We start from the raw sequence: 8,130 nt of genomic DNA, 5'->3' as shown, positions 1-8,130 counted from the left end.
AAACGGCGCCAAATGCATGCACGCGCTGCGCGGGATGCCGCCGAGTGCATGAACGTGCCCACGATCTATATCGCCGATGGATTCCAGGAAAACGTCATAACTGGCGCCAGAAAGACGCGGCGGGATCAACGTGCGCTCACCACGTAAAATGCTTCATGAAAACGTGTAAATTTAGAGCAGACATGTCGATTGGCGTGCGTCAACCGCGCGCAGGCGTCCCGACCGTTCACAGCTGTCGTGCGCTGACCTCGAAAGAAAACCACGCTTGGTGCGTGACCCTAACCTAAATACAAACACTTACGGGCATTTTTACACACAATATGCACATTACAAATGCTCTTACCTCAATGTAGCGCAATTCTGCACGCGGGAAATCCCGCGACACAAGCGAAAGTTGCAAGTGTGACGCCGTAACCATCACTAGATTTCGTCACGTTTTCTTGTCAAAACACATCCACTACACATTTTTCAACACTTATTACGCATAAAATAACTAATGAATTATGTTTTCATTAATAAAATAACGCTGGGAAGCCGTGAAATACGCGTTTTGAACACATGACTCGACAAAAACATTACACTAGGATTGCACATTTTTTGAAAAGGATACACTTGAAGCCTCTGTCCCATATCCTGGATTAGATTTGCGGCCTGCTGCCGATATGCTAATTCTTTATCTGCATCTAAACCGCATTTTCTGCTTGGTGAATTCTGTAGTTGTTCTTTTGTAAAATACCATTTTTCTTGCCCACCAGCCATTGAACGGATGTTCCGACTGCGCGCGAGAAAGCACGACGGATAGCAGCGCTCCGTCTAAGTGCGTGAGTGGAAAAGGGACAGCGCTATGACAGCGACAACCGGATATAAACCACGTTAACATTTGAGTGTTTTAAAAGTAATAAGTTAGCATTTTTAAGATAAACTAAATATTTTCAGTCACTAATAATAACTAAAAATTAACACAGTTTTTAAAAACCACGAAACAATAGTAAAACAAATGAAAAAATTATAACACAAAACTAAATGCTGATAGGTATTCTCAAGCGGACGCCATTATAAAACTTGGTGGTTAACGTAGTGAGGTCTCCGGTGACAGATTGATGATCTGCAACAAGCATAGGTACGTTTCACTTTATCACTATGTGTATTGTTTTAGTATAAACTTAGGTCTATCATTTGTGACTATTTTTACAGCGATTCTTTCACTTTGTAATGCAAAAAATTGAGATTGAAATTACAGACCTAAATTCTCTGTCGCACCGTGAAAATGGCCGACCCACCACTGTTTACAATATACTTTACTTTTTATTTCATCGAAAAACGTTAGTTCGTAACTTAAGTACATGGCAATTACACCATAATTAGTTAATGATTTTTATAAATATTTTGGTGTTCTTGTTTTTTGTAAAGTATTAGCTGAAAATAGTTTAATATTTTATTAAGAACTGCTGTTGACTATACTGTGCAATGTGAAATTTCGCGCGACGTGGAAATATCGCTAGGATAAAAAAAAGAAATTAAGATTAGATTGAGTTCAAGTTGCGTAATACCGCAGTGGATACCAGATATTTAATTATTGTGTGTTGTATGTAGTGTTTTTAATTGTAATTTCGGTTTATTCTTTAGGTGTCATCGAAACTATGTATTGCTTTGGAAACGAAAATGTTTACAAATTGAACGCTCACAATATTAGGATTTCTGAACGTAAGTTCAATAACCTGGTTTTAACTAACTCATTCAAAAAATCATCAATACAACAAAAATTACTCTAAAATACTTAACAAATACATTATATGTATTTGTACGGAAGTATTTATCCATACATGACTGTTACACGATTTTCAACTCTATTGTATGAGAATTAAAACTTATTTTTAAATACTTTTCTTTACTAAATTGTGATGTTTTTGTTATTGTTGTTTTGCATTCGTATTCAAATTAAACATTATCTGACTTTTTAACATATTGTTTGCGAAGTTTACAATTTAAATTCTGATTGTACCTATGCATTTATTATTTATTTTTTAATCCATCACCTTCAATGCATAAAGCCCTGTACTTAATTAAGGTTGCCAACCTTTTAAAGGTCATACTATTATCTATTCTACTATGCAATCTCTAGTATCAACAGACTTAAAATATTTTCATTTACTCAAAATATATACTTACATAATAAAATGTATATTTTTTAATTCTAAATGAATAAAAATATCATTCATACATCCTGAACATACTCATTCAGCCATTTTGTTTCTCCAGTTAAATCAGACGCCGCCATGTCGGAGACACCTCGCAAAGTGATCCACTTGCCCAAGGTGAGGATGCTTAGCCGCGGCGGTCGGCTGTCCACCGGACTTCGGATCACCAACGTCAAGTCAATCCGCCCGCCGGATCCGGAAATGTTGAAAAAACAGGAAGAGGACAAGTTGAGAGCACAGGTGAGTCGGTTCGCGCTTGAATGTTACCATTTGAAATTCGAATGTTAATAATTTATTTGCATAATTTATACAAATCTTCAGAGGAGATAATAAACTTATGTGAAATGGCGGGAAATAATATTTTAGCATACATTTCACTATTTAGGCATTAATAATATGCATTCTGTGTTGTTACTTACTAGTTACTAGCTGGACTATGTTTAAATTTTTAGATTTCGACAACAGCGCCACCAATCGGGTCCAAAACTATTATTATCCTGCATTCTGGAACCAACCAAAATACAAAATTTCATTGTAATCGATTAGGTTATTTCGGCGATAATCGTGGATGACACGCGCGCCATCTGTAGGTCAATTGTATTATGCCCCATTCACAAAATACTATATATTATACTAATTACTAATACTACTATGTCTTGATTTGATGAACGGTACGGCGACGATTTAAATACAAACAAACAAACATTGGCGTAACTACACCCATAAAGGCTCGTGGCAAATTCATGGATTGGGGCTAGTGTAAAACTTGCCGACTTTTTTTGTCACAAAGACTATTTTTGTTTGCAAAAACTATCTGTAAAACCCGAGGACAATCATCGTTCTCTCGGATCGAAAATATAGTTTGGGCAAATAAAAGCACATCAGGTATACAGGTAAATTGAAGGTATAAAAAGTACATGGTATCAAAATAAAGTACAAATTAATTCTTTGTTATCTTGCTCATAAACATTTATTAAATTTGGGAACTTTTAACAAATAAATTTAACATATCAGGCTTATTAAATGCTTGCTGATATTTTTGTACCATTATTTACCGCTGTTTTACGCAAAAATTCTTACGAACAATCCTAGAGGAATCATATCGTGGTAAATAAAGTATTTTCGCGTACTTTATTGTTCTCATAAAGTATAGAGTGCAATTACCTGAAATAACGTACAATACTTTATTATAAAATACGGATGGCAACCCTAAACATAACATCTCATCTAATTTTGTATGTCTTAACATGAAATTCCAGTTGCAAGAAGAAATAATGTCTCGCTCGCGCGCGTGCGCATTCAAAGGCCACGAGTGCAGCCTGCCGGTGCTGTCCGGCCGCCAGTACTGCTACCGGCACATCCTGAAGGACTCCACCGCGCCCTACCGGCAGTGCACGCACACCTTCCCTAACGGAGAGAGGTGCACGCTGCCTGCACCGGCAGAGAGCACTGACCCTAGGGATCCCGGGTGAGTTTTTTGATATACTAGCATGGTAAGTGACTCCACCTGACGGACGTGGCGTGGGTTAAATAGATTGCGACTGACGAGAGAGGATTAACCGTCGACAGTCGACACAATTATGCCGGTCTGTTGGATATACACAGGCTCATCCCGGAACACGACACACTTACGTGGGCCACTAAGGCGGATTTTGACACCTTGTGTTGTGTGTACAGTGGTCGCTATTCGGGCGGATATAAAATATATCCTACCACTAGCAAAGCAAGCAGCACGAAAGTGGTGGCTTTAACAGTGTGTCTATTAGAAAAATACAAAGTTTTTAGTTAACAACAAACCGTAGTGATGCAGGAACAAAAAAAATAGTTCAGTATTATATATTTATTTTGTTTAGAGACTGTACGCCTTCTTAAAAATTATTATTTGTTATATGCCTGTATCCTGTAATTATTCATTGCGGTTTCACTTCCGAGCAAAATATTTGTCAAGTTAATTCATAAACTGTTCCACATTGAGCTGCAACCAGATCCTGTGGGAGGTTGTTCCACGCTCTTACCACTCTGTTCAAAAATGCACATGTGTTTTGTTATTGGACAAGGTGGATGTAATATAGGTTGGCAATTTTCTTATTCTAACAATGCGGGTAGATTCATATTCTACTGCTCTACTAATTATAAGATGTGCTCAGTTTTAGTTTGCGAGTAAATGGCTTAAATACTGGACGCGAGTGTTATTTTTCTCCACACGCATACAGTTCAGTGGAGAATTAATGAAATATTGAATCGCAGGTTATGTTTCGAGCACGCGAGCGCGGCCATGTTGGCGCGACAGCGACAGGCGGCGCCGCCACGACCCGTCATCACCACGGAGACGCTGCTCAACCAACTCACGCATTATGTCAAGTGAGTGGGACTTACTACGTTTATAAATCAAAGTGATTATGTGTGTTTTAAAGCTACAGTGAGTGGAAACTATATTTACTTATGTTATAAATTTAAGTGATAGTGTGTGTGTAAAGATGGAGCTTACATCGGGATACCTTGAGAATAGTACACGGGTGTAGACGGCGACAAATAGCCCATGTAAGACCGTGCATTCGGTGTGAAAATTGAGCGCATAAGTGCTTTGGGAGCGGTCTAGTGGGGGTTATGAACGACGTGTACACCACAACGCACGCAGAGCCGCGAGAACAACCCAATAAATATATGTTATTTGCTTTTTCGATTCTGTCATATTATGTTTATACACAACACTATTTAGGATATATATTTTAAAATTTTATTTATTTTACAGGACGGAGCGTCCCCGCACGACCTCGTGTGCCTCATCAGTATCAGTGGTGAGCGATCCCTCAGACCAGGAGCAGACATCTCCCGCTGCGCTAGAACCATTCAGTAAGTATTTATTATTATTTTTCTAATTTCTTTCCTTGCACACGGGTTTAGTTCCAGTTGTATGAGAGGTTTTAATAGAATGTTATCACACAGTTTCCTAATACAATTGAAATAAACACACCACGCATTTATCCCTGAAAGGGTAAGCAGAGGCGTAACCATGGCACCGACATTTCTCCATCCACAGTCTCCGGACTGATACTGAGCAGAAAAACCCAAATATCACTGCCCCGACCCCGGGATTCGAACCCGCGCATACATCACCAAGGGCAAACAGCTTCCTACTAACCGCATGAAAAAGGCTAAACTATATTAGTAAGACATTAAAACATATCAGAATCCATCTGTTCCAGAACAAATCGAAGCGCCGGCAGTGAACTCTGCGTACTCGGCGTCGATCCTGGAGTGGTGCAGCGGCAGCGACAGCGACGCGGACAGCGTGACGCTCGGGCCCGGCGGCACGTGTCGCGCGACACGACCTGCTCTCCGACACCGAGGACGCGCCCGCGGAGGACCAGCCGCTCTGGTCAGTAGCTGTCGCTGTCACTGACTTGTTCAGCTTTGTTCATACATTTTTTTTTTTTTTATTTACTTGGGATAAAAAACAATTGTACAATAAATTATATTAAAGTGGAATTACATATATATATATATATATATATATAAGAGATAATTGTACAACATTATCCACAGTTTACATACACTGACGACTTCTATCTATCAATCAATTATACATGCTTTTATAGTACTCTATCCGTAGGCTTAGCCAGAAATGCATGTAGAGCACCTACTTTTCTTTAAGCTTGTTTTGCTTCATGATTTAGTCATACACAATATGAACTCCAAATAAATTATAGCAAAACTATATATCAGTTGTGAAAGGTGAAATTTTCCGAGAAGGACCACGACACAATATATAGCTACTAATATGCATAAATGCTGTGTAAATCGTTCTAGTGATAATAAGATTCTACATAAATTTCACATAAAGGGAAGTCTATAGGAATAAAAACTTCGCCACTGCTATGTATGTGATATGAATGAAAACTTAACTTTCTACTTTCCAGGCGAGCCGGCGTTTACACAGCGGAGGAGGCAGTGAGTGAAGCCAAAAACACCCTCATCATGCTGAGGTCCGCGTACGTGAACCAGATGGGACGGCTAAAGATGTTGCTGCAGACTGCCAGGGCGCAGTACATCAAGTCATTGAAGGCGGAGAAGGAACAGTATTGTAAGTTGTTTTATTGCACTTGTATGAGACGAGCATGTCGCTAGCTTGATGGTAAACAGTAGCAACACCGTATAGAAGTTTGAAGCACCAAGTACTGCGTGGCACTACACTGCACTCGTCACTCTGAGACTGTTTCATGATTCATGAGCCATGATTCACCATCATTTATATTGAGTTAAATATTGCAGTGTTTGACTAATTGATTTGACCCAAATTCCCTTGGTAAATTAATTCATGAATAATTAATCTAAGCAATTATGATTATTTTTGACTTTAATAGAATATCCGATATAATAATGCTGGTCCCTGGACGCTATGTTGACTTTATAATGATGAAAATACATGATTCATTCCAGGCAGTATAAACACGCAAGCCCGCAGCGGTCCGTTGACCGTACGCGAGGAAGACAACTGAGGAGAGTTGAAGAGCGTACGCGTCGTACCACAAAAAGCACGGGGTTGATGCCGTGCTTAGTAGAAAACTGCAGCATAAGAGGGCCAGGGTGAGAATATACCTGTAATCAGATCAAAGTTAGACTGGATATTTTCATAGATTTATTATAAATATTTTTGACTTGTGACTCGGTGAACTGCTTTCCTAAATAACCCTTTGAAGTAATTTAAAAGAAAAGTCTGATTCCTGTGTTGTATAAAAAAATTGCTGTGTAAAATTGTATGCTTTTAGACTCAACTGTCTGGGTTGCGAATTGATTAGTCAGTTTTTTCGTTTACATAATAATATATAAAACAATATACATATAAACTACCCCTCTTATTTATAGACGTTATTTATCTAAGGACGGAGCATTGCTGTGATAACAAGTCTGTTTCTCAGTGCTGAGCAGCATGGCAGCCTTCGCGTAGACATAGGGCCCTTGTGATTGGCTAATATTGAGTTACAACTTGAATCTAGATGGCTGTCAAATAAACAGGCTAAGAAAGAGACTTGTTATCACAGCAATGCTCCGTCCTTAGATAAATACCGTTTATAATACAAGCGTAAGATTAAAGTGGTAAACGCTAAAGAGTATTGAGATGTGTATTTCTGTTGGCAGGTGAGCGCGGGTGCAGGCGCGGGCGCGGTGCCGGCGATGCGCGCACTGCGTGTTCGCGGAGGAGCGGCGATGCGCTGCGCCGCGCGCGCACTGCCTGCCGCCAGCACATCTGCGGCACGTGCTGCACGACCGCCACCAGGTACACGCACTTACATTCATATCCGACATTCGGATATATCCGCACATTAATAATAATAATAATACCAGCCCTATATTATATACTTGCCCACTGCTGAGCACGGGCCTCCTCTACTAATGAGAGGGAATAGGCCTTAGTCCACCACGCTGGCCTAGTGCGGATTGGTAGACTTCACACATCTTCGAAATTCCTATAGAGAACTTCTCAGATGTAAAGGTTTCCTCACGATGTTTTCCTTAACCTTTAAAGCGAACGATAAATTCACAAATCCGCACATTACATATTTTAAAATTTATAGTAAAAAGTATTGTCAATATATGCAACTTTGTCAATTGAAAATTAACTGACAAATCGGATAATATCCGATTTAATATTCTACAATGAAAAACATTAGTTAATAAAAAACTATTATCCAAAACCCGTGAAAATAATCTAAAAACACTTTCTTCCTCTACAGGTGTTGTTCACGTGTTTTGGCGGCGACCCGCGACTGTCGTCGTGTGCGCTGCCACTCGCCGCTGCCGTCCTCGCTGTCGCTACCCGCCACCCGCCGTCCACCGTGTTCACGCTTAAGGTACTCTCACCATTACAATAAACTGTAGTTAAACATCAAGCTATAAAAAAATCGGCAAGTTAATAAATTGTCCATAAGAA

General features: G+C 39.6%; 1 pseudogene; it reads left to right on the top strand.

Moving 5' to 3' along the window:
• The first annotated feature begins 557 nt into the window (after positions 1-557).
• Positions 558-8,050, top strand: LOC119192029 (annotated as a pseudogene).
• The last annotated feature ends 80 nt before the right edge of the window (positions 8,051-8,130 follow it).

The sequence above is a fragment of the Manduca sexta genome, unplaced genomic scaffold (genome assembly GCF_014839805.1).
Source record: "Manduca sexta isolate Smith_Timp_Sample1 unplaced genomic scaffold, JHU_Msex_v1.0 HiC_scaffold_2268, whole genome shotgun sequence".
In the NCBI taxonomy this organism is placed as follows: domain Eukaryota; kingdom Metazoa; phylum Arthropoda; class Insecta; order Lepidoptera; family Sphingidae; genus Manduca; species Manduca sexta.
Note: the sequence above shows the minus strand (reverse complement) of the source record. Positions and strands in the feature narration are given on the sequence as shown.